Genomic DNA, 22,338 nt, shown 5'->3' on the forward strand with positions numbered 1-22,338 from the left:
TAAACTACAATTTACAGGGCAGAGCCAGGAGAAGGATGGCTGAGCCTGTAGATGAATCTGAGGGTCCTCAGCCCCCAGTGTTGGGAATGGTGGGATCTGGGAAAACTACCTTTGTGCAGAGGCTTATTGGACATCTGCATAGCCAAGGCTCTCCATCTTATGTGATTAATCTGGACCCAGCTGTACATGAAGTACCCTCTCCTGCCAATATTATTCATGACACTGTCAAGTATAAAGAAGTCATGAAACAGTATGGACTTGGGCCTAATGGTGGTATAGCAACCTCACTCAATCTCTTTGTTATCAGATTTGATCAGGCCAAGAAATTTGTGGAGAAGGCCCAGAACATGTCTAAATATGTCTTGACTGGGACAGACTGAGGTGTTCACTTTGTCAACTTTTGGTACAGTCATCACGGAGGCCCTGGAATCTTCATTTCCAACAGTTGTCATTTATGTCATAGACACATCAAGAAGTACCAACCCAATGACCTTCATGTCTAATATGCTTTATGCCAGCAGCATCTTGTACAAAACCAAGCTGCCTTTCATTGTGGTTATGAATAAAACTGACATCATTGATTACAGCTTTGCAGTGGAATGGATGCAAGATTTTGAGGCTTTCCAAGATGCCTTGAATCAAGATTAAATATGTCAGTAACCTCACTTGTTTAATGAGCCTGGTGTTAGATGAGTTTTACAGCTCACTTAGGGTGGTATCTGCTGTTGTGAGTACAGGCTAAGATGAACTCTTTATGCAAGTCACCAGTGCTGTGGAAGAATATGAAAGGGAGTAATGTCCTGAATATGAATGTCTGAAGAAATCACTGGCCAGTGCATAGAGCCAGCAGCAGAAAGAATAAATGGAACACCTTCAGAACGATATGGGCTCTGTAGCCTTGGATACAGGGACTACCACTGACAGCTTAACTCCTGCGCTTGACCATTTCGACTTGATCCTGACTCAGGGAACTTTGGCTGAAGAGGATGAGGAAGCAGGCAGTGATACTGATAATACTGACCACAGTACATAGGAAAGCTGAGAAGAGCCAGCATTCCAGAATTTTATGCAAGAATCAATGGCACATACTGGAAGAGAAACAACGAAGAGTTTCTAGAAGTCCAAACTCTTGGAACTCTGTGAAGGAACTATCACTTCCCTTGATTGGGGTCTAACATAAAGGGCAATTCTGTTCAGAGTAGCAGGGTTTCTCTTATAGGGAAATTTGACTCAGATGAACTCAGGGATAGGAGACTCTTGGACCTGGCAGATAGATGCCAATTCCCCCAACTTTTCCCTTGGATTTATGCAAGGAAGGATATGGACTGTTCTTGGATGCTGGTATCCCTTCAAGCCTAAAGCTTCCAGTTTTATTGTTTGAACTTCAGTCCTTTTGCTGCTGATGGATGAAACAGAGAGAACTTATGATTCACTCCAAATCTCTATTTGGTTCAACCTATACTTTGCTCTCCTGGCATCTTGCCCTTGATCTTACACCACGAGTTCCTCTGCTTTTAGCAGAAAAGGAGAGAGAAAACATGAGCTTGCCCAAAGCAGCAGTGGAAGTCGCCTTGGCAACCAATCAATGTTGGGTATGAAACGTGCCTCACATGGGCTAGCTCATTATAGGACACCAGGTTCGAGGAAGAAATTGAGCAAAACAGAAGATTAATGAGTAAGAATCTTGCTTTTGATGGTGACTTGAATACGGAGTTTTAAATTTTAGTTTTGTTGTAAGCCTATCTATCATAATTTCAAAGAAGAAAATTATATAATTGCACATAGGTTCACTTTTGTTCAACATGGAGGTTTCAAGCCCCAAGTTTAAACCTGTCTCAGTAAAGAGGGGATGTTTAGTAAAGCCTCCTGTGTATACATACCTAGTGATCAGGTACAAAACCAGGCCCTGTCTGTATTTTATTTTATTTTTAAAATTTATTTGTGTATTTTTTTAAGTAGGTTTCATGCACACCATGGAGCCCAATGCGGGGCTTGAACTCACAACCCTGAGATTAAGGCCTGAGCTGAGATCAAGAGTGGGACTCTTCACCAGCTGAGCCACCCAGGTGTCCTTGTACTGTACTTTACACTTAAGGCAAAGTTCCCTTGGTGATTTCCTCAAAGGCCATAGATTTAGGTCAGGTGCACATTCCATAGATAGTAGCCATGGTAAGGTTTGCCCTGGCTCCACATTCTTCATATTAATAAAAAAACATAGTTCATTTCTTGTAAAAAAAATAAATCAAACTATTTTTGATTAATGATAAACATTACTTCAGGTTTACAACACATAAGTATTATATTTTGGAGTTAGAAAGCCTTATACCTATGGCAGCATGGGCAATTTGGTTACATTTCCTTTTGATTTCTAGCATCTTGTTTACCATTTAATTATGTTTTGTGTACTATAATAAATTAATTATAGTTATCTGGGTAGTTCTTAGTTGCAATAAACTTTTATCCTGGAAGGCATACATACGTATATAGTCTGTCATCTGATCTTAAAATTTTTTAATTCAAACCTTTAATTTTACCAACAGGGCAAATGAAAGTTTAATGAATTGTCAGCTAATTTGTAGTAGGTGGTGGCAAAGTCACACCCAGAATCCTGTTCTCTGGGTTTCTCATCAAACACTCTTCCACTGCTTACTTTCTACCTGCCCTTACCATCGGAGGTAAAAGGAAACAAGTTTCAAGCAGTTCTTGTGATTAACTTCATAATTTGAAGATGGCACAAAAAGACTGAATATTCATTAGGATACAATTACAGTGGTTCTCTGCCCACAGGCTATAGTTACCACTGAACACTAGGCAACCAGTAAGATCTTCTAAGATGATTTATACTGCCATTTTAACAGCAGTTTCTTTTAACAGAATAAACAAATCACAAGGATTATATTTACAAGTGTCAGACACATCTTTACTACTATCATTTAGGACAAAATGAACACATTAATAGAAACCAAAAAGATGGAAATAAATAATAAGTGAATAAATCTTAAATAAAGTGTGATTTGCAGGTACATTCCCAATTTTATCTTTCAGTAATGGATTAATGCTTATATTTAGTTTCAAATATAATTCTCTACTATGCAGAATGGCCTTACAGAAAAGGAAAATGCCCCACGGTGATAATAAAAGCAGAGAATTGCTGTTTGCCCAGACGTAAGACAGAGAAAATCACTTTTTGATCGGTTATATTATGGCCTAAGTAATTATCTCAAGCTCACCTCTTTGTTTTAAGTATTAAAATATCATCTTTTTCTGTGTTTGTAACAATTCTCTGACAACCCTTTTCAAATAGGAAGAGATTATTTTTACGAGAAAAACCAAACCCCTTAAGGGGAATAAATTAAATGAGAAAGTTAATGTTTCACGTAGGTGGGACACAGAGTATACACTGAAGGTTAAATTTGGTTCATTTTATAAGGAATAAGATGAAAACATTACCTGTGCTGAATGAACAGGATGTTTTGACACCAAGAAAGTAAAAAGGATCAGCACTTCCAAAACAGCATCAACTTGCTTACCTACAACTGACTTACATATCCAGCTATCAACTGGGGAACCACCTATGCTAGAAGGCCAATCATTAAGGGAAAGGTTTCTCAGATAAAAAGTCTTTAAAAATAAGAGAATCTTAGCATTCAAGAGTCTCTCATGGTTTGCCTCTCTCCCTCTCCCTCACTATTCCCCCCCCTTCTTCTCCCCCATAGTCCTCCGTTAAGTTCCTCCTAATCCTCCTATGTGTGCAAACATATGGTATTTGTCCTTCTCTGCCTGACTCTTGAATGCTGAGAACAAACTAAGGACTGATGGGTGTGAGGGGGAGAGGGAGATGGGCATGGAAGAGGGCACTTGTGGGGATGAGCACTGGGTGTTATATGGAAACCAACTTGACAATAAACTATTTGTAAAAGAAAAAAAAGAAAAGAAAAAAAGTTATTTTCCCTCATGGTCAAAAAAAAAAAAAAAAAAAGAATCTTATGTATTGACCAAGATAGGCCATATCTGGTCTCGCTCCTATTTCCATACTTCCACTGCACTACACTTGACTCTGATAGAGCTGTTTCCATTTCCATACTTCCGAGGCACTACACTTGACTCTGTATACTGTATGTATTATTATATACTCAATGTAACATGGCACTTTTAGAAATAGGTACAAAGAAGAAAAAATACAGCTATAATATTATAGTGCAGATACCTCATTGACATTTAAAATGAATAAACATGTAAATAGAAAGAAGATTTTAAAGTAGTAAATTGAAACTTTACAAAGGTTAAAAATTTAAAAAAAAAGCACAAGACCTCTTCTCAACCCCCCCGCCGATTCCCGCTCTTGTTTTTTTAAATAATTTCTTCCAGGAAAATGCAGAAATATATATCAGTTAATCCACCTGTCTAGCGCTGGTATTCTTTTTTTTTCCAGCTCCAAAGGGGACACTATTGCTTAGCGTGTTGGTTTTATTGTTTGTGTACCTTAATTATGTAGGAAGAATTTTCCACATTAGCATATATCACCCTTCTGAAATGCTGCTTGGTATTGTAACATAATTATCATGCACCATAACTTATAAACGTCCATCAATAGGGGACCAGCTAAATCTCATTAAATTTCCATAATACATGTCCATGCTCTTTCCACTATTATGAGAATTTGATTTGATTGAATTCAGGAGCTGGGTCCTTTGCTTAAAATCCACCCCAATGGTCTCACAGAGTCTGAGGATAATACACATTTCATTATCTGTTTATCAAATTATTAAATAAATGCAGACAGATAGACAAAATAACTTTTTAAGATTCCTGACATTAACAAAATTTTAAAGGATTGAAAAATAAAAGCACAACCTTTTCCTCTTTTAAAGAACATAGAGTCCTTTAATTTTTATACTTATATACAACCAGCCTGTCTACTGGAAAAAGGAAAAAAATATCAAGAAAGAATTCCAAGTCCTAATCCCTGGTGTAATTCCAGTTTCTTGTAGAACTCAGGTCAACTGCTCTAGGAAAAAACAAATGGAAAGAGGAAGGCAAGGAGGAATCTGATAATGAAAAACATGAGGATTCTTCCCAGCACCTACTTACGGTCCCCCCACCAAGGAAGGAAAGGCTTTACACCCCCAAACTGAACTTAAACTCAGATCAAGAAAATATATCTCAATTTCCTACATGCTGTTCCTAAGCATATATTTCCTGTGCTAGAAATGGAGAAAATTCCCTAATGCAATGAACTGCGTTAGTAGAAATAAATATAATCCAGTTTCAAAGTGAAAGCTGTATATTACACCATAGGTATCAGTTAACAAGGCTGGAGGCATCAGCTGGGGAGAAAACCTCACCTTCAATAGGTGAAGGATTTACAGAGGCAATGGCTTGGGACTGAGCTCTTTCTAAGCAGTCAGTCAAGGAACTGAAATTGTGACAATTTGAAAAGTGCTTTCATGCCTGAATCACTTACTAATCAATAGTAAATAAATTTAATCCAGATCTAAGAAACTGGGTTTTTCAAAAAGGTGTTAAAGACCACATGTGCTGTAAACATCTATGGCTAAGTCAATCTTAGGAGTCATATATATATATATATATATATATATATATATATATATATACATACATACATACAATGTGGCAGCCCCACCTCTGGAGGAGATTAGTGTAAAAACAATACATACAAATGTTTCTAAAATGGAACATCTATTTGCTCTTCTTATAGAAACAAAGAAATAAAACTATTTAGGGCAAAACTACCCACGGGAAGATTGCATAACTGTCCTCAATTGATTTTTCTTAGATAGGTTCCAATTCTTCAACTGGAATTGAATATTAAAGGTATTTTATATGAATTCCTTATAGATCTTTCTAAAATGCAATCTTTGTCATGTTAATTCCTCACAGGTCCACCTACCCAATAAAGTCCAAGCTCTCTAGCACAAAACACCATCCAGCTTCATAACCTAAACATACACATCTCCATTTGTATTCACATCACTGCTCCAAAAAAGGTTGAGACCTTTTTCGTGTTTCCAGATTTGCTTATACTTCTCCTCTGTCTGGATGGGCACTCTTTTCCCACTTAATCACCTCTCTTAGAATCTTTCCTGACCTCTTTTCCCATCTCCCAAGTTCCACAGAGAACACTTACCATTAATTGTTTACTACATTCACTCAATTTACTCATTCACCCTTGCCTGAAATTCATTCAAAATGAATTGGAAACTGTGCTATATACAGGTCTTGTGCAAGCCATGAAAGATGTAAGCAGTGAAAAAAATGGACACATCCTAGCCCTTAATGACTTTTGTTTCTGAAGGGAAAGCAGAGATTAAACAAGTAATAAACAAATCACAAGTCAATTCCAATCTCTTCCTTTATGCATTTATTGTATAGACCTCTAACTTGGCATGTCTAAGACATCTCAGCTTACTCATGCTTACATGTCTTTCTCTACTAATTCTAAGGCATCTTGAGGGTAGGATTTCTACTTCATTCATCTTTATATTCCAAAAGCATAATGCAATTCCTGGAACATGGCAGATTACACACACACACAGACAATTTTAGTAAGCTTGCTATTTTCTTTTTCTTTTTTTTTATTAGAGCAGAAGACCCCCTGAAAACTGTCCTATGGCTTAACAATGGCAGAGAATGCTGTGATTATTCTTTCTGCACTTTCTCAGTGGGATACACAAAAACTGCACTTTAGTCCAGTTGGACAGGGGATAAATCTCTCTAGTTTAAAAAAAAATATTTCTACATAATGAGAGACTGAATTTTCTGATAATGCATTTTTAAAAAAAATTTAATGTTTATTTATTTTTGAGAGAGAGAGAGAGAGACAAAGACAGAGACAGAGCATAAGCAGAGAAGGGAGAGAGAGAAGAGTGAGACACAAAATCCAAAACAGGCTCCAGGCTCTGAGCTGTCAGCAAGAGCCCGGCTTGGGGCTTGAACCCATGAACCATAAGATCATGACCTGAGCTGAAGTCATATGCTTAATCAACTGAGCCATCCAGGTGCCCCAACTCATGATCATTTAATGTTTAATAAGTCTTTAAAGGCTTTCTTATCCCTGGAAAGTTTTCCCCTGTTGTCTAAAGTTCACTGCAAATTCGGCTAGTCACTTCTTGGACATACTCTAAGTAGTTGCCGTTTGGTAATGTGTTCATTTTTACCTAAAAGTAATCATCATCAAAAAAGTAAATACTTTGCATTATGCACAGTGTATATTTGCTAGGCATGATGATTATATAGAAAACAAGTAGAAGTCACCAGCTAGGAATAAATAAAAGGGTTCCTGAAAGGGGAAAAAGTCATATTTGATATCATTTTCACAAACTGAGAATAAGTGAAGGGATTATTTATAGGATTTTACTTGCATCTCTGAATTGTACCATTTATTCGTTGCAAAATCTTGGACTAGACACTTAAAACTTCTGGAAATTACTTATAAATTGTGGCTACCCCCAAACATGGGATTGCAAGACTTCATGTTCCGTACTTAATCTCAAACCTGGTATATGGAGCATATAGAAAATATTTGTTGAGTGAATAAAAGATTGGGAGTAATTGTGAGACTATTAGGTAAGACAGGCAGAGGAATAGTTTTCATGAAGCGTTACTTTTAGAGCCATTATCCTGGAGATGTGCCTTCCTTTTGTCCCTCCCCCCTTCCCCCCCAACAGAAATAGTACAGTCAATTGAAAATAGACCTGGAACTCTAAAGGCATCATGGTGATGAATTTCAGTAGTGGTGAGAGTTCAAAGGTTCTATTTTAGACTTTATAAAACCTAAATTGGGAAGAAAGAAAGCTCTCTTTTTATATGGATTATGATCTGTTTTACCAGGGTTGAATTGTGAAAGACTTCAATATGCTACATTACGATAAAACACTCTGCTTTGTTTCACTCTTGTAGACAAAGCCCATGAGAGACCCTGTCAAATTTGCCAGAAGATATAAAGGACAAAATACTACCATTCTTTACTTTCTCCATTTTGGATGCTCTTAAAGACAGTTAGCTAACGTGAAGCCAACATCTGTCTTCCTTTCTCTATGAGAATGAAGTGAAATAATCCTCTTGATAGATCTAGGAAACTGCTTCAGACTTGGATTTGGAGTATTTGGCATATCACATGGTAGTGTTGTTTGGCAGATACCTTGAGAGCTTCAGAGGAGTGGAGAGGAAGTCTTCTGAAAGGGGCCCCTGTCTAGAATCAATCACATGGTTGTTCCCATGGGAAGTTGGTTTTAGAACAGAATATTCACATCTAAAATCAATCACCTGGTTCCTCAAATGAGAAGCAGGTCCTGAGAAGACTGGTTTTAGATGGTCAGGAGTGGGGAACCCTCCTTTTTTCCAAATAAGAGAACAGATATATCAGAATCTTCTTCTGATTGGTCGATATGAAAGTAAAAAGAAAATAGCAATTTAAGATTTGATGTAAACTGTAAGTTCTAAAGAACAAATGAACATTTTCATTTTTTTAATAAAAATTTTTTTTATGTCTTTATCTTATTTTGAGAGAGCGAGCAGAGGAGGGGCAGAGAGAGAGGGAGACACAGAATGTGAAGCAGGCTCCAGGCTCTGAGCTGTCAGCACAGAGCCCGACACGGGACTCAAACCCGTGGACTGTGAGATCATGACCTGAGCCGAAGTCAGACACTTAACCGACTGAGACACCCAGGCACCCCCAAATGAACATTTTTAAAGTGAATTATATGGTTGCTAATTTTGAAAGGAAGCCTTTTATGTCCTTGACATTGTGCTAAATGCTTTAGTGCATTATCACCTTTATTCCCCCAAACAACCTGCTTTTGAGCTGAAACCATTTTGCCATGAAAAACTAAGGGTCAGAGCGTTTAGGTGAGTTGAGCAACTATACACAGCTAATAAATGTCAGAATCAGGATGTAATCCCACTTCTTTTGATATTCTATGGTTCAGGGCATATTGTTTCCTGCATCTATTATCCCCTTCCCCTTACTTCTTATCACAATTATCACTATTTTGAATGACTTATGGTTTTTTTTTTTCTCACCAGTAAAGGAAGAACATTAAGAATATTCATTCATTCAAAAACAATCATTGACTGAGCACTTACGATGCACCAGGCATTATTCTAGATCCCGCAGAACTAGACCAGTGAATAAAATGAAGTCCTTAATGTCACAGAAATTCTATTCTAGTAAAGAGAGACAGACATTAAATAAGCAACTTTGTAAATATGACTTCATTAGTACAAAGTGCTGAGAAAAAAAAATAGTCAAGGTGATGTAAGGGGCAGCAAGTGACAGGAAAGGGAATGGTATTTTAAATATAGTAATCTGTAAAGATCTAGACAAAAATTTGAATGAAAGGAAGAAGCAAGCTTTGCAGACATGTGGAAGAATAGTGTTCCAGGAAAAGGAGCAGAAGTACAAATGTCTTAAGGTTAGTGTGTGCACTTGGCTTTTTGGGGTCCAAGTGAAATGTGGGGTCCAAGTCAGGAAGGGGGAGGTCAACAGGAGAGAAGATCTGAGAGTAATGTTCCAATCTTGACCTTGTTGGTGCCAGAGTAAAAGGGGATTTGCCATCATTAGAAGTTATCAGGATGATAGCAAGGGTGCCTCATGAGATGCATCTCATAAGACGAAAATCAACTTTCAAGGTCAAGCTGTCCCTATTTATGTGGAGATACTTCCACTGCCAAACCTAAATATTTGGGTTTTATTTATTTGTAAATCCCACTATGGAATAAATGTTTTCATTTTTAAATGAGAGCACTGAAGGAGGAGCTACCTAAGATCGTTCTCTCTAAGAATCAATGAAAGTCACCCTCATTACATCTGGCTCCCAATTCTCTACAGACAAGGGGGAGCAAGATAGAAATTTCCTTCAGTTCAGCTCAAAGGAGAAAAGTAGCAATAATATAATCTCAATGGAACCAGAGTTACAATGGCATACAGGATGGAAGTGGAAAGATTAGAAGATAGTTCCTCTGTGGGCATTCATTCTGTACCTTCAGTGAACATTAACCAAGAAAAGTAGGTCAAACATTTAATTTGTGAAAGATTATGTAGCAAGAACAAACTGGCCTCTTTAATGGTCCAGTCTCAGCATGGAGTCAAGTGCAAAGACAAACAAGAAATATTAAAAAGCAATTCAAGTCTTTCCTCCTGTCTTAATAGTAAAAAGATCCCATTAATAAGTCTCCTCTCTCTCTCTCTCTGTCTTTCTCTCTCTCTCGGTTTCACTTATTATGGATACCCCATCTGTCCCAGGACTTTCCCAGTCTTCACAGACTCCTGTCTTTTTGCCCTCCACCCTTCTCCCCTATCATCTAGGATCTAATCTGATTTCTTTATTTTTTAATGATTTATTTATTTTTGAGAGAGAGAGAGAGACAGCAGGAGCAGGGGAGGGTCATAGAGAGAGGGAGACACAGAATCCAAAGACAGGCTCCAGGCTCTGAGGTAGCTGTCAGCACAGAGCCCGATGTGGGGCTCGAACCCACCAACTGCGAGATCATGACCTGAGCCAAAGTTGGACGCTTAACCGACTGAGCCACCCAGGCGCCCTCTAATCTGATTTCTTGTTAGTATTTTCCCAAAAGAGAATGTTGCTAGTCTGGCCTAGGTCCTTCCAAATTTGCAGCTCTGCCTAGGTATTACCTTTATCAGAACAACAAAAGACAGATATATAAAATATTGTCTGGGATGCAAAGGAGGAATAAAGGCCGCAAATAGTCAGCAACTCATATTTGTTTTTCTCCTCAACATAATTGGTATGTCTACTGATAATCCCTCTGGTGTCTGAGCTGCAACCTCTAGATTCTTAAATTAAATGGAATTAAGAATTTTTTTATTATGAAGTAGGTGGGATTCAATCTAACTTCGCATTGTTATTACAGTGGCCATCAACATGGAAATGCAGTATAAATTTTTTCCTGTTTGAAATATATAAAAATGTAGGATCTTTGCTAGTTTTGTTCTTTTCTTATTATTGGATCATTCTTTAATAACAGCACAGTTACATATATATACATATGAATTTGAAAGAGAATTTGCAGCATCGTCTAATGAACCCAAATACTCTGATAAAATAATGCTTTAACGACCTGCTTTTCAATGTGAAATGCACTTAAGCATACATTGCTTTACTGGCAGGGGTGAAGAGATTCTAGGGTGTGTGTGTGTGTGTGCATGTTGATATGTGAAAGGCCATTAAAAAAAAAGAACAGACTGGAATATATTTCCGATCTATTTTGATCTGTAGTGTTAGAGGAAAGAATATTGAATGTCTGTAAAAGGTTGAAAATACATTAGCCATCACAAAAAGATACCTTTTGTGATTTTCTGATCAAATAAAAATGGTTCCAATTATACTCCCAGAGGTACACTCTATCACTTGCAATGTGAAATTGAAAAATGTCCTAGAATTGCAGTATTTCTTTCCCTTAATCATCACTTAGGTTTTAGATTTATCCTCTTAAATTCCTAAGCCTGACTTTTCAATGACATAAAACTCAAAAGGTGTCTTAAAAACAAGAAAAACACCAAAAAAAAACCCCCTGCTCAATCATCCCTATATGCCTATTTTCATTTATTCATTTATTTTAAAAAATAACTTCTCTTTATGAAAATTTTCAAACACACACAACAGTGGAGAGAATAGTATCCTGAATCCCCATGTTCCCTTCACCCAGTGTCATAGTTATTCATTGTATACCAATATGATTTTATCTCACCTTCCTCTCTCCAGCCCCCAAATTTTGGCCAAAGTGGGGTTGGGGTTTTTTTGTTTTGTTTTGTTTTCTGTTGTTGTTGTTGTTTTTTGTTTGTTTTTGTTTTTTTGTCAATTCACAGAATATAGAAAGGCTTTTACATAAAAGCCCAAGATGATTTTTTTGGTCCCTAGACTTTCCTTGGACTTCCTTGTTGGACTTTCTATATTCAACATTTGTGGAACCTATCCCTGATCAAAATCTAAAGCCCATTATAACTATATGCATAATTTTTAAATAAAAGAAAGGACAGAATAGATACCTCTGAGGTGCCATTAGATATGAGTTATAACAGGGGCGCCTGGGTGGCTCAGTTGGTTAAGCATCCAATTCTGGCTCAGGTCATGATCTCATGGTTTGTGAGTTTGAGCCCCTAATATGGCTCTGTGCTGACACCTCAGAGCCTGGAGCCTCCTTCAGATTCCGTGTTTCCTTCTTGCTCTGCCCCTTCCCTGCTTGTACCCTGATTCTCTCTAAAAAAATAAATAAAACGTTAAAAAATATATGAGTTATCCAGAGTAAGGCAGCACTAGAACAATGCCAAATGGCATAGTTCATAAAATCTAAGCTTTGAACAAAGTGACTAGAGCATATTGGAGAAAATTGCTGTGAATGCATTCTGATGGCCTGTCCATGTGCCCAGTCTGCTGTGTAGACCTCGTATAGCTGTCTTTGGAGGGAAGGACTTCTGTGAGCTGTCCGTCTCTCTCTTCTTCAATGATCATCAGCAACTGAGAAACAATACAATTGTTCCCTTCATCTCAGACCTAGGGAGGCATCAAGGAAAAAGGAACCAAGAGTTGGCTCTATTCTGTATGGAGAACAGGTGTCCTGGTGCTTTACAAAACATGAGAGGGAAAGCCACATCCCACCTGTGGGTTTACAGTGTTTTATTTCAAACACAAAATAAAGTGGTCCAGATTTATCCCACTTACTGAACCTAACAGAATTACTAGTCTGACTGCTTCCTGAGAAAAAGAAATTTAAATGAGTCACTGATACCTCACCCTACTAGCATTATGGCACTGGTCCAAGACTTAATATAGAAAATTATAGATCTTGGCCTAGAGTGATTTTAATTTCTGCCCATAATAACAGGCCATTAGCTGCCAAAGCAAGGGCCTTGTGTGGTGAGATTGGAACTCTGACCCTGAGATACAAAGTCATACATAGTAAGCATAAAGAAATATTCAGAACTTGCTGGAGTTACGCATCAATAAAGACGACTCAGACCATTTCTCCACACAGTGTGCATCTTAGACAACATTATATCTTGATCAGGAAAGTTCCTCTTGCTCAATGTAAACTCTTTTATTGGACACGACTGATAAGATAAAAAGAAGACTTAATTCATCATCTTCCGTGGCTTCATTCATTTATCTCTCCCAAACAGGCTTTTCCAAGATTGTGTCAGGTAACAACTTCCCTGAGATGACAAATGTATTTACCCTATGCTACTTCTGAGCATGTATGTCAAACAACGCGGCCTCTCGTATCTTTCATTTGCTCCTGGATACTACGTCAGTTGGGCATTTGGAAGCGGTAGACTACAACACACTACTTAATTGACTCAAAATTCCAACCTTGGGGAAAAAAAAACCCAAAACCTGACATAGTTCTTTTTAAAATAAGAAAGCTATATGAGCCTATTGTAAGTAAATGCTACTCCTTCTTCCTGATTAATTGATTCATTTGAACCTTCAGGCGCCACTCAGGCACTGCTAGCATCTAGCTCTTGAACATAAAATTCCTGTTTCTGACCCTATAGTAAAATACATTTGTCTGGATATAAGTCTATTTTTATAAATTGTATCAAATGTTTCCTTAGAGGACATTTATGAGCTTTCAAAGTATGCTCTAAACTTTCTTGCAACAGGGCACAGTCAGGGAAAGATATGATTCGTTCCATTACTGAATTGCATTCATAACAAATTCAGAAATTAATACAATCCTAAAATACTATTGTCACATTATTTGAAAGGTCAAAAGATCCGCATATAAATCACAGCCAGTCAGACATCTAAGAGGCGTATCAAATACTATAGGCCCACAATGTCATGCTTCACATCCCATAAACAATGCGTTCTTTCCTCAGCCATTTACACTTCAAGTACCATCCACTCAACTGCTCAAGCTCTAAATCTAAGAGGCTTCCTTCCTTTACCTACACATCCCTACCTACCTTTTGACTCCAGTTTCAAAATACAGCCCAACCTTTCCCTTTTCTTCCATCTTTCCACTAACTACATTGTTTAATATCTTTTTCCAAGATTCTACAAAAGCCCCTATAGTTGATTTTCCACGAATTAGTCAGTTCTTTCTAAAGCAAAAATCAGGTTGTGTCCCTCTCCTGCTTGAAAACCTCCACTAGTTTCTCATTAAACTTAGATAAAAATATCAAACCCTTCATAGGAAAAGATCCTTACTTGTCTCTACGGCCTCATTTCTAACCACTCTGCCTATTGCCCACTTTGCTCGAATTTCATGTAAAAGAATCCAGGTAGCTCTTGTTTGGGGACTTCGTACTTATAATTCTGCCAGGAAGGATCTTCCCCCCAAATATGTTTGTGCCATTTAAATCTCGGCTGAAATGCTGCTTCTTCAGAGAGGCCACTACTGACCAGAAAAAATGAAATATTCACCAATCTTTCCTTTAGCTTCCTATTTTAATATATCCATAGGAATTATAATCTGAATTACACAGTTCCTTTATACTTGCTTGTTTATTGCCTGTTTCCCTCTTCCCTGTCCCAGTATCCAAATTTCATCAAAGCAAAGAACTTGCCTATTTTGTTTGTTTATCTCTAGGCTTGAGAATATAGTGGACTCTTAATAAACACCTGAAGAGTGAATGATTAATGATTGTATAATATATCTGCCATAAATGGAAAAGTCAGTATTTTATTAGTTTATAAATGCTAGAATGAATCAAGAAATCTTACCACCATTACATTAAAAGCACATGTATAGAAGAACTTAATTGGTTTAAATCAATTGATAGATAAAATAAAGAGGAAAAATGTGTAGTAACAACAAAAGGCAGATCATACTACATGGTGGTCCTTATAGCATTTCATTTTGAACTTCTAATAATCTCATGAGGTGAGCCCGTTAAAATGGGCTCAGCAGAAGAAATGGAGGTTTAGATAGGTATTTTTAAAAGTGTATTTATATTGAAAGGAAGGGAGGGGCAGAGTAAGAGAGAGAGGGAGAGAGAATCCCAAGCAGACTGTGCACTGCCAGCATGGAGTCCGGCATGGGTCTGGAACCCAGGAAACATGAGATCATGACCTGAGCTAAAATCAAGAGTCAGATGTTTAACTGACTGAGCCAGGCAGATGCCCCTCAGAAACTTTAAAAAGCTTGCCCAAAGTCAAAGAGTTACTAACAGAGCCTTAACTATAAACTGAAGAAAGTCTAAAATAATTATTATGATGACACTAATGAAATCAAAGGCAATCACTCTCATTTGCTGAACTTTTTAAATTATGAACTAAAAAATCTTGCTAAGCATTTTAGATGCTGTAGACCATGTTTCAAATATCCATTTTCTCAGGATTTCAACGTTTCCATGTCTCCCTGGTTTATAAACTAAAAAACTGTAAGTGACACAGACCACTTCTGAGACAAGCCTTCAGGGACGGCATGCCTTTCTCATCTTTGATCTCATGTCATGTCCTTGGATGTCATGTGTCCCAGAGTCACATTCTCTGAGTGACTGTGTGCTACAGAGCTCCCAACATCCTAACTTTATAACATGATCAGGGGATAACACTTTTTGGGAGTTAGGCCACTGATATTAGAGAATATATTTAGTAGCACTCTATAATATGTCCTGTCTGGAACAATTCAGGTACAATATCTCATTTAATTCCTAAAACAATTCAATGAGGTACAATGACTTACCTTAATTTTACTGATTAAATAAACAAGTCTTAGGCACAAATAAGTCACTCAAAATCACATAATTAGTAAGTGGATGAAAATTCCAGACTATCTGAATCCCAAGTGTGAATCTTTCAGTGAGGCTTATACTCAGACCCTTTAGTGGAATTTACTTCTTTAGAGAAATGATTTAAAATTACTGAATGGTAGGAGCATCTGGGTGGCTCAGTAAGATTAAGCATCCAACTTTTTTGGTTTTTTTAATGTTTTATTATTTATTTTTGAGAGAGAGAGAGCATGATCAGGGGAGGGGCAGAGAGAGAGACAGACACAGAATTCGAAGCAGGCTCCAGGCTCTGAGCTGTCAGCACAGAGCCCAATGTGGTACTTGAACCCACATTCTGTGAGATCATGACCTGAAATGAAGTTGGGCTCCTAACTGACTGAGCCACTCAGGCTCCTCTAGCATCTAGCTCTTGATTGCAGCTCAGGTTCTTGATCTCATGGTTCATGAGATGGAGCCTGCTTGGGATTCACTGCCTCCCTGTCTCTCCATCCCTCCCCACCTTGTGCACATGCATACACACTCTCTCTCAAAATAAAGAAATAAACTTAAAATTATTGAATGGTAATATTAATCATATTGCCTTAGCCTGCATAACCTCCTAGAGAAAGTTTAGGTTAAAGAACAACTAAAAGTCTTACTGTCTTACCAAGAAATATGACCAATTTTCTTATTAGTTGATGGTTACATTTCATTTCCGTACTCTATGTTCCCTAACATCTTACACACAACACCCTAATAACTAATTGTGAGATGTTATTGGCTAGCCCAGTTGTAATTGCTTTATAATTTGTAACTCCTTCATTGTCCTCCATTTTATCTCAAACCATGGGTTGTACAAGTTCCCTTGGGAACTTTGCAAAGCAATGCAAAGGGCCTGCTCAGCCTATCTCAGCAAAAAAGGTCAGTTATTTTACAGTTAGAGCAATATTTACATAAGCAAGGACTCTGTACCACTTCTATTTGAATGCTTCCTCTTATAGACAGAATTCCATAGAGCAGAAAATATAAAACCACATATTTTAAATACGAAGCAAAGGAAGAATGCAGCCAAGTATTTTAGCCCATATTTTCCCCCATCCTTAAAAGATATAAATTAACTTTCTGTGAACGGGCTAATTGAGACCAATCTTTAACATTTGGTTCTTTCTACTCTAAGACACATAAGATAAACAATGGCAGATACAATTCACTTTCCATTAATGAAGGACTAAAACAAAACTTTAGTCAATGTCCATGGGTTTGATAAATTATTTGTGTGGTAAAGCAAAACCATTTCGGTTATAGATTGTGAACAGTGAAATATACCTCAGTAGCTACTGGAATAAATACATATAAGCTAAATAGAAACCTATGAGCAGTATTTCAATAATTTCACTGTTTTAAAATCATACCTATGCTGGTAACATAAAAACCACTGGAGTCCTGCCTTGCTTATGTTTATGACCTTGTATGCTTAAATTTTAAGCTAAATTTAATATTACTTTCCAATAAAGAGATGGGGTTAAGTACAAAGTTTGAGAACAACTTGTTCTAAAATGGGCAGCCTACTTTCCTTTGAGTGTATTTAGATTTATATGACAAAGGCAGGGATGCCTGTGAGTTGATTTTTATATATACTATAGAAGCCTATCTGCTCTAGCAAAAGGGTTGAACTCAAATGTGTATTCCAGGGGTGCCTGGGTGGCTCAGACAGCTGAGGGTTGGACTTTAGCTCAGGTCATGACCTCGTGGTTCGTGGGTTCAAGCCCCGCATCAGGCTCTGTGCTGACAGCTCAGAGCCTGGAGCCTATTTCAGATTCTGTGTCTCTGTCACTCTCCCTCTGCAAACCCTCCCCCCCGCCCCCACCCCATGCTCTGACTCTCTCTGTCTCTCAAAAACAAACATTACAAAATTTTTAAAAAATGTGAATTCCATTTACCATACAATCTAAGTTCTAAGCACTACCCTTGGGTGCTTGATTCTAGAGGCAACATCTTATGGCACAACACACAGAAATGGAAGCAAAAAGGATGTCTTAGATTGTTATTGCTCTGTAACAAATGCCACAAACTCAGCGGCTTAAACCGATACAAGTTTATTCTCTTACATTTGGGAGGTCAGATCTCTAAAATCAAGGTGTCGGCAGAACTCTGTTCCTACTGCAGGCTTCCTGGAAGCACCTTTCCTTGTCTTTTCAGCTTTTGGAGCTCTCTGCATTCCTGGGCTGTAGTCCCTATTCCAATCTCTTCCTTCTGTTGTCTCATTTCCTGACACTCTGATCTTCCTGCCTCCCTCTTATAAGAACACTTATGACTACATGGAGTTCATCTGAAAAATCCAGGATAACCTTCCCATTTCAAGATATTTAACTTAGTCACATCTGCAAAGTCCCTTTACCATGGAAGATAGTACATTTATAGGTTCTGGGGATGGGGCTAGATATCTCTGAGGTGTTGTTATTCAGCCTGTCACAGAGGAAAGAAATGAAAGAAAAGGCAAACAAGATAAAGGACTTGCAAGTATTGACATAATAATTATTAACAATAATAACAGTAATAATAGCAATTATTATTAGTTATTCATTCAGCAAATATCTCTCTGAGTCATTAAATCATATCAAATAAGGCCTGGTACATGGTGGATGAACTCTAAAATAGTGAACCTAAATTAGCTACACTGATCATTTATATTCAAAAGCTTATGGCCTGTCTATATTTGGATGTATATATTTTGCATTAGATTTGGTCCCAGGATGTACTCAATAATGACATAACATGGACAGTGCACAGAAAAAGCCTAATTAAAAATAATATGTTCAAAAAGTTTTAACTAAGAAACATTTTGTTAGTAAGAAAAGATGCAAAATACTGCAAAACATGAGTCAAAGTATGACTGAAGGTCTAAGAACAGCCCTTCTAAGGGAACATTTTCTCCTTATGGAGATCTTCCTTTTTGCATTTATTGGCAAAAATAAGAAAAGAAGACACTAAGTGGTTGGATGAAAAAGACAAGTAATTATGAAGGTCTTCTCTTCTTTGCCTCAGGGAAAATTAGAGATGGATTTCAAATTGTGTCTCTTTTTCCTAACAAGAAAATGGATACACTTAAGACAGCAGAACAAATTTTGCCTCAAGACAATTTCAGGAATTACTATAATTTGGGAATTCATCTATTTTGATACATTATGCTAATTACACAAACCATAATTTCTTGATGATCTTTGCAAAACCATAGAGAAGTCTTAAAAGATTTCTACATTGAAATGCATTATATTGGGGATTTCTAATAACGAGACAGCGAAAAAGGAGTGCTTGATTAACGTTACTACTATAAGCTCCCAAAAATATTAAAAACCATGGGTGAGGGGCATAGTCTATAAAATTTGGACAGTACTGAAATTTCAAATCATTAGTTTGAGAAAGGTCGATAAAAAATTGTGAATGCATTGACCAGGAAAAATAGGAGGCATAAAACAATCAAGGTTGAATCTGGTTGATATGCAGACACAGCTTCCTTATAAGAAAAAGAAACCTCAAAGCAATACAAATATTCATTTGCAGAGCAGTTTATATCAATAAAGCACATTCAGTAAAATAGAATACTATACAACTACAAAAAATAAAATATGGCTATCTCAGTTTAGCAGTTCTCAAGATGTGGTCTGTGTTTAAAAGATACCTTTCGAGGAATTTACAAGGTCAAAACTATTTCATAATAAAACTAGGATGTTGGCATTTTCTCAATCTTTTTTTTTATTTTCATTCTCAATAGCACAGTGTAGATGTTTTCAGAGCCACATGCTGTGTGATATGGCAAATGCAGAAGAAGATATAAAAATTCATGTGTGCTGTATTAGACCAAAAACAGCAAAGAGATTTTCAAAGATATAAAACAATTTTATCTTCATTGTTGTTGTTTGTTTGTTTGAACCACAAACATAGGCCAACTCACTATTTCTCAACAGAAATCTCAAATCTATTCTTTCTCTTACAGCTTCATATATAGAAGCACAGTTATATAAGAAGAAGCAAGAAGGAGAGGGTATAAATAAGAAAAACACGCATGTGTGCACATGAATGGAAGTGAAGTTGAAGTGAAAGTATTCCTACATAATTTTTGAGGTAATAGTCATAGATAACTGGCATGAATGACATAGATGAATTATTACAGTAATAATATATAGTAAAATCTTTGAAAATATTCTTTTTATATTATTTTTCTTTGTCTTTATTTATCTACATAACCGTTATTTTACCTTTTAAATAATGTTTTATAATTATTAATTATTTTATAGTGTTTGCAATTACAGGACACAGAGAAGTGTGTCATTCACTACTGAGACCAATGGCTGTTACCATTTTGTTACCTTCTGAGAATTATCCAATTATAATTCAATTATTTATGAAATAAAAATGAATTTACTTTTATTACTTTATAGGTTACATTTTATTAAAATTTTCAGTGTTATTCTAAATAACTTTAAAATGTTTCCTCATTAATAATTTGGAGAAATATACTCCGATGAAATTTTATAAGAGTTTGACATTATTTCCACGATAATAACCTGAAAGGGGTTCTATGAATGAAGGAGGTTCTGTTTTCTTTTTTTTTTTTAAAGAGAAGGTGGTGCACTTCAAGCAGAATATCGGCAGCAGATATTGGTGGCTCTAAGACCACAGAAGCTTTCCTGACTCTGAGAGCCACTGCAGGGAGGTCTTGTAACAGAGAATACATGATTAGGCCAAATGTCATTGCTGTCAAGAAATTCTTTGGGGAGTGACAGAAACCTCTCAGAAATTTAGAAATGTTCCCTGCACCACACAGGAAGAGAGCCATCTGTGCATTTCAGCATCAGGGGCCAGTTAAAATAATTATTGGCTGTCACCAAATTAATGGCTACAGATGAAGAACTTGGGCTACCTGGAAGGAGGTATTAACAAATCTACTCATTACAGTTGACATTGTAGTCCTGGAATGAAGGATAATTATTCATTTTGGTAATAACTTACCTTTTAATGAAGGGGACTTACAAAAAATAATTCCAATAAAAGCTGTCCCCCTGGCAGCCATTATCAGAATTTTTATTAATATAAACTACTGAATTTCAAACACTCTTTTTTTTAAATGTTTTTTTTTTTTAATATTTATTTCTAGGAGAGAGAGAGAGACAGCGTGAGCAGGGGAGGGTCAGAGAAAGAGGGAGTGACAGACTCTGAAACAGGCTCCAGGCTCTGAGCTGGCAGTCAGCACAGAGCCCGACGCAGGGCTCGAACCCACGAACCGTGAGATCATGACCTAAGCGAAAGTCGGACGCTTCACCGACTAAGCCACCTAGGCGCCCCTCAAACACTCTTCTTATCTCTGACTATACCTATATTCTGAGAGCAACCTAGTGGGAACCCAATCTCATGGAATTTATGAACCTGGTTTTGTTAGATTGTTATGCTGATCAAAACATTCCAATTGACAATAGAAATATAAACTTGAGACTAATAGATAATTACATATGTATTTAGTCCTTCTGGTCAACTGATTTAATTACTGCATAAGACCAAGACTAATAAGTTGTCAATTTGAAATAAAAAATTATTGATTTTACCAGACTCAGCAGATATTCAGCATTTAAAATCCTCCAATGTTAAGATGCATCAAAATGGCTTAGTTACATGGTACTCTACGTGGAAAACCTGAAAGACTCCACCCAAAAGCAAAGTCACAGGATATTAAATCAACATACAGAAATAGGTTGTATTTCTATACACCAATACTGAAGCAGCAGAAAGAGAAATCAAGGAATCGATCCCATTTACAATTGCACTGAAAACCATAAAATACCTACGAATAAACCTAACCAAAGAGGTTAAAGATCTGTACTCTAAAAACTATAGAAAGCTTGTGAAACACATTGAAAAAAACAAAGAAATGGAAAAAAAATTCCATGCTCCTGGATTTGAAGAACAAATATTGTCAAAAGGTCAATACTGCCCAAAGCAATCTACACATTCAATGCAATCCCTATCAAAATACCATCAGCATTCTTCACAGAGATAGAACAAACCATTTTAAACTTTATATGGAACCAGAAAAGACCCCGAATAGCCAAAGTAATGTTAGAAAAGAAAACCAAAGCTGGAGGCATCACAATTCCAGATTTTAAGCTATAATCATCAAAACAGTATGGCACTCGTACAGAAACAGACACAAAGCAGATGAACATGAGGGGAGGGAAGGAAAAATAAGATAAAAAGAGAGAGGGAGGCAAACCATAAGAGACTCTTAAATACAGAGAACAAGCTGAGAGTTGCTGGAGGGGTTTTGGTGGGGGGATAGGCTAACTGGGTGATGGGCATTAAGGAGGGCACTTGTTGGGATGAGTCCTGGGTGTTATATGTAAGTGATGAATCACTAAACTCTAGTTCTGAAACTGTTATTACATTACATGTTAACTAACTTGGATTTAAATAAATTAAAAACAACAACAACAAACACAAGAATGCCATAGGGATTTAATCAGCAAAAAACAAACTATGGGTAACTCTACAGGACAAATAACTAGTTTTTCAATTAAAAAAAATGCAAGGAAAAGAAGAAAAAGAGATGAAAGGGAACCTACAGATTAAAAGAGGCTGACAAATCATAT

General features: G+C 36.9%; 1 protein-coding gene and 1 pseudogene across 1 annotated transcript in view; one reads left to right on the plus strand and one right to left on the minus strand.

Moving 5' to 3' along the window:
• LOC120224136 (RNA-binding motif, single-stranded-interacting protein 3-like) overlaps positions 1-22,338 on the minus strand; it is a 420,254-nt gene that overhangs the window by 149,189 nt on the left and 248,727 nt on the right. The gene's annotated exons all lie outside the window — the stretch shown is intronic.
• On the plus strand, positions 69-1,143 carry LOC120224135 (annotated as a pseudogene).

The sequence above is a fragment of the Hyaena hyaena genome, unplaced genomic scaffold (assembly GCF_003009895.1).
Source record: "Hyaena hyaena isolate Hyena2069 unplaced genomic scaffold, ASM300989v1 scaffold_1117, whole genome shotgun sequence".
In the NCBI taxonomy this organism is placed as follows: Eukaryota; Metazoa; Chordata; class Mammalia; order Carnivora; family Hyaenidae; genus Hyaena; species Hyaena hyaena.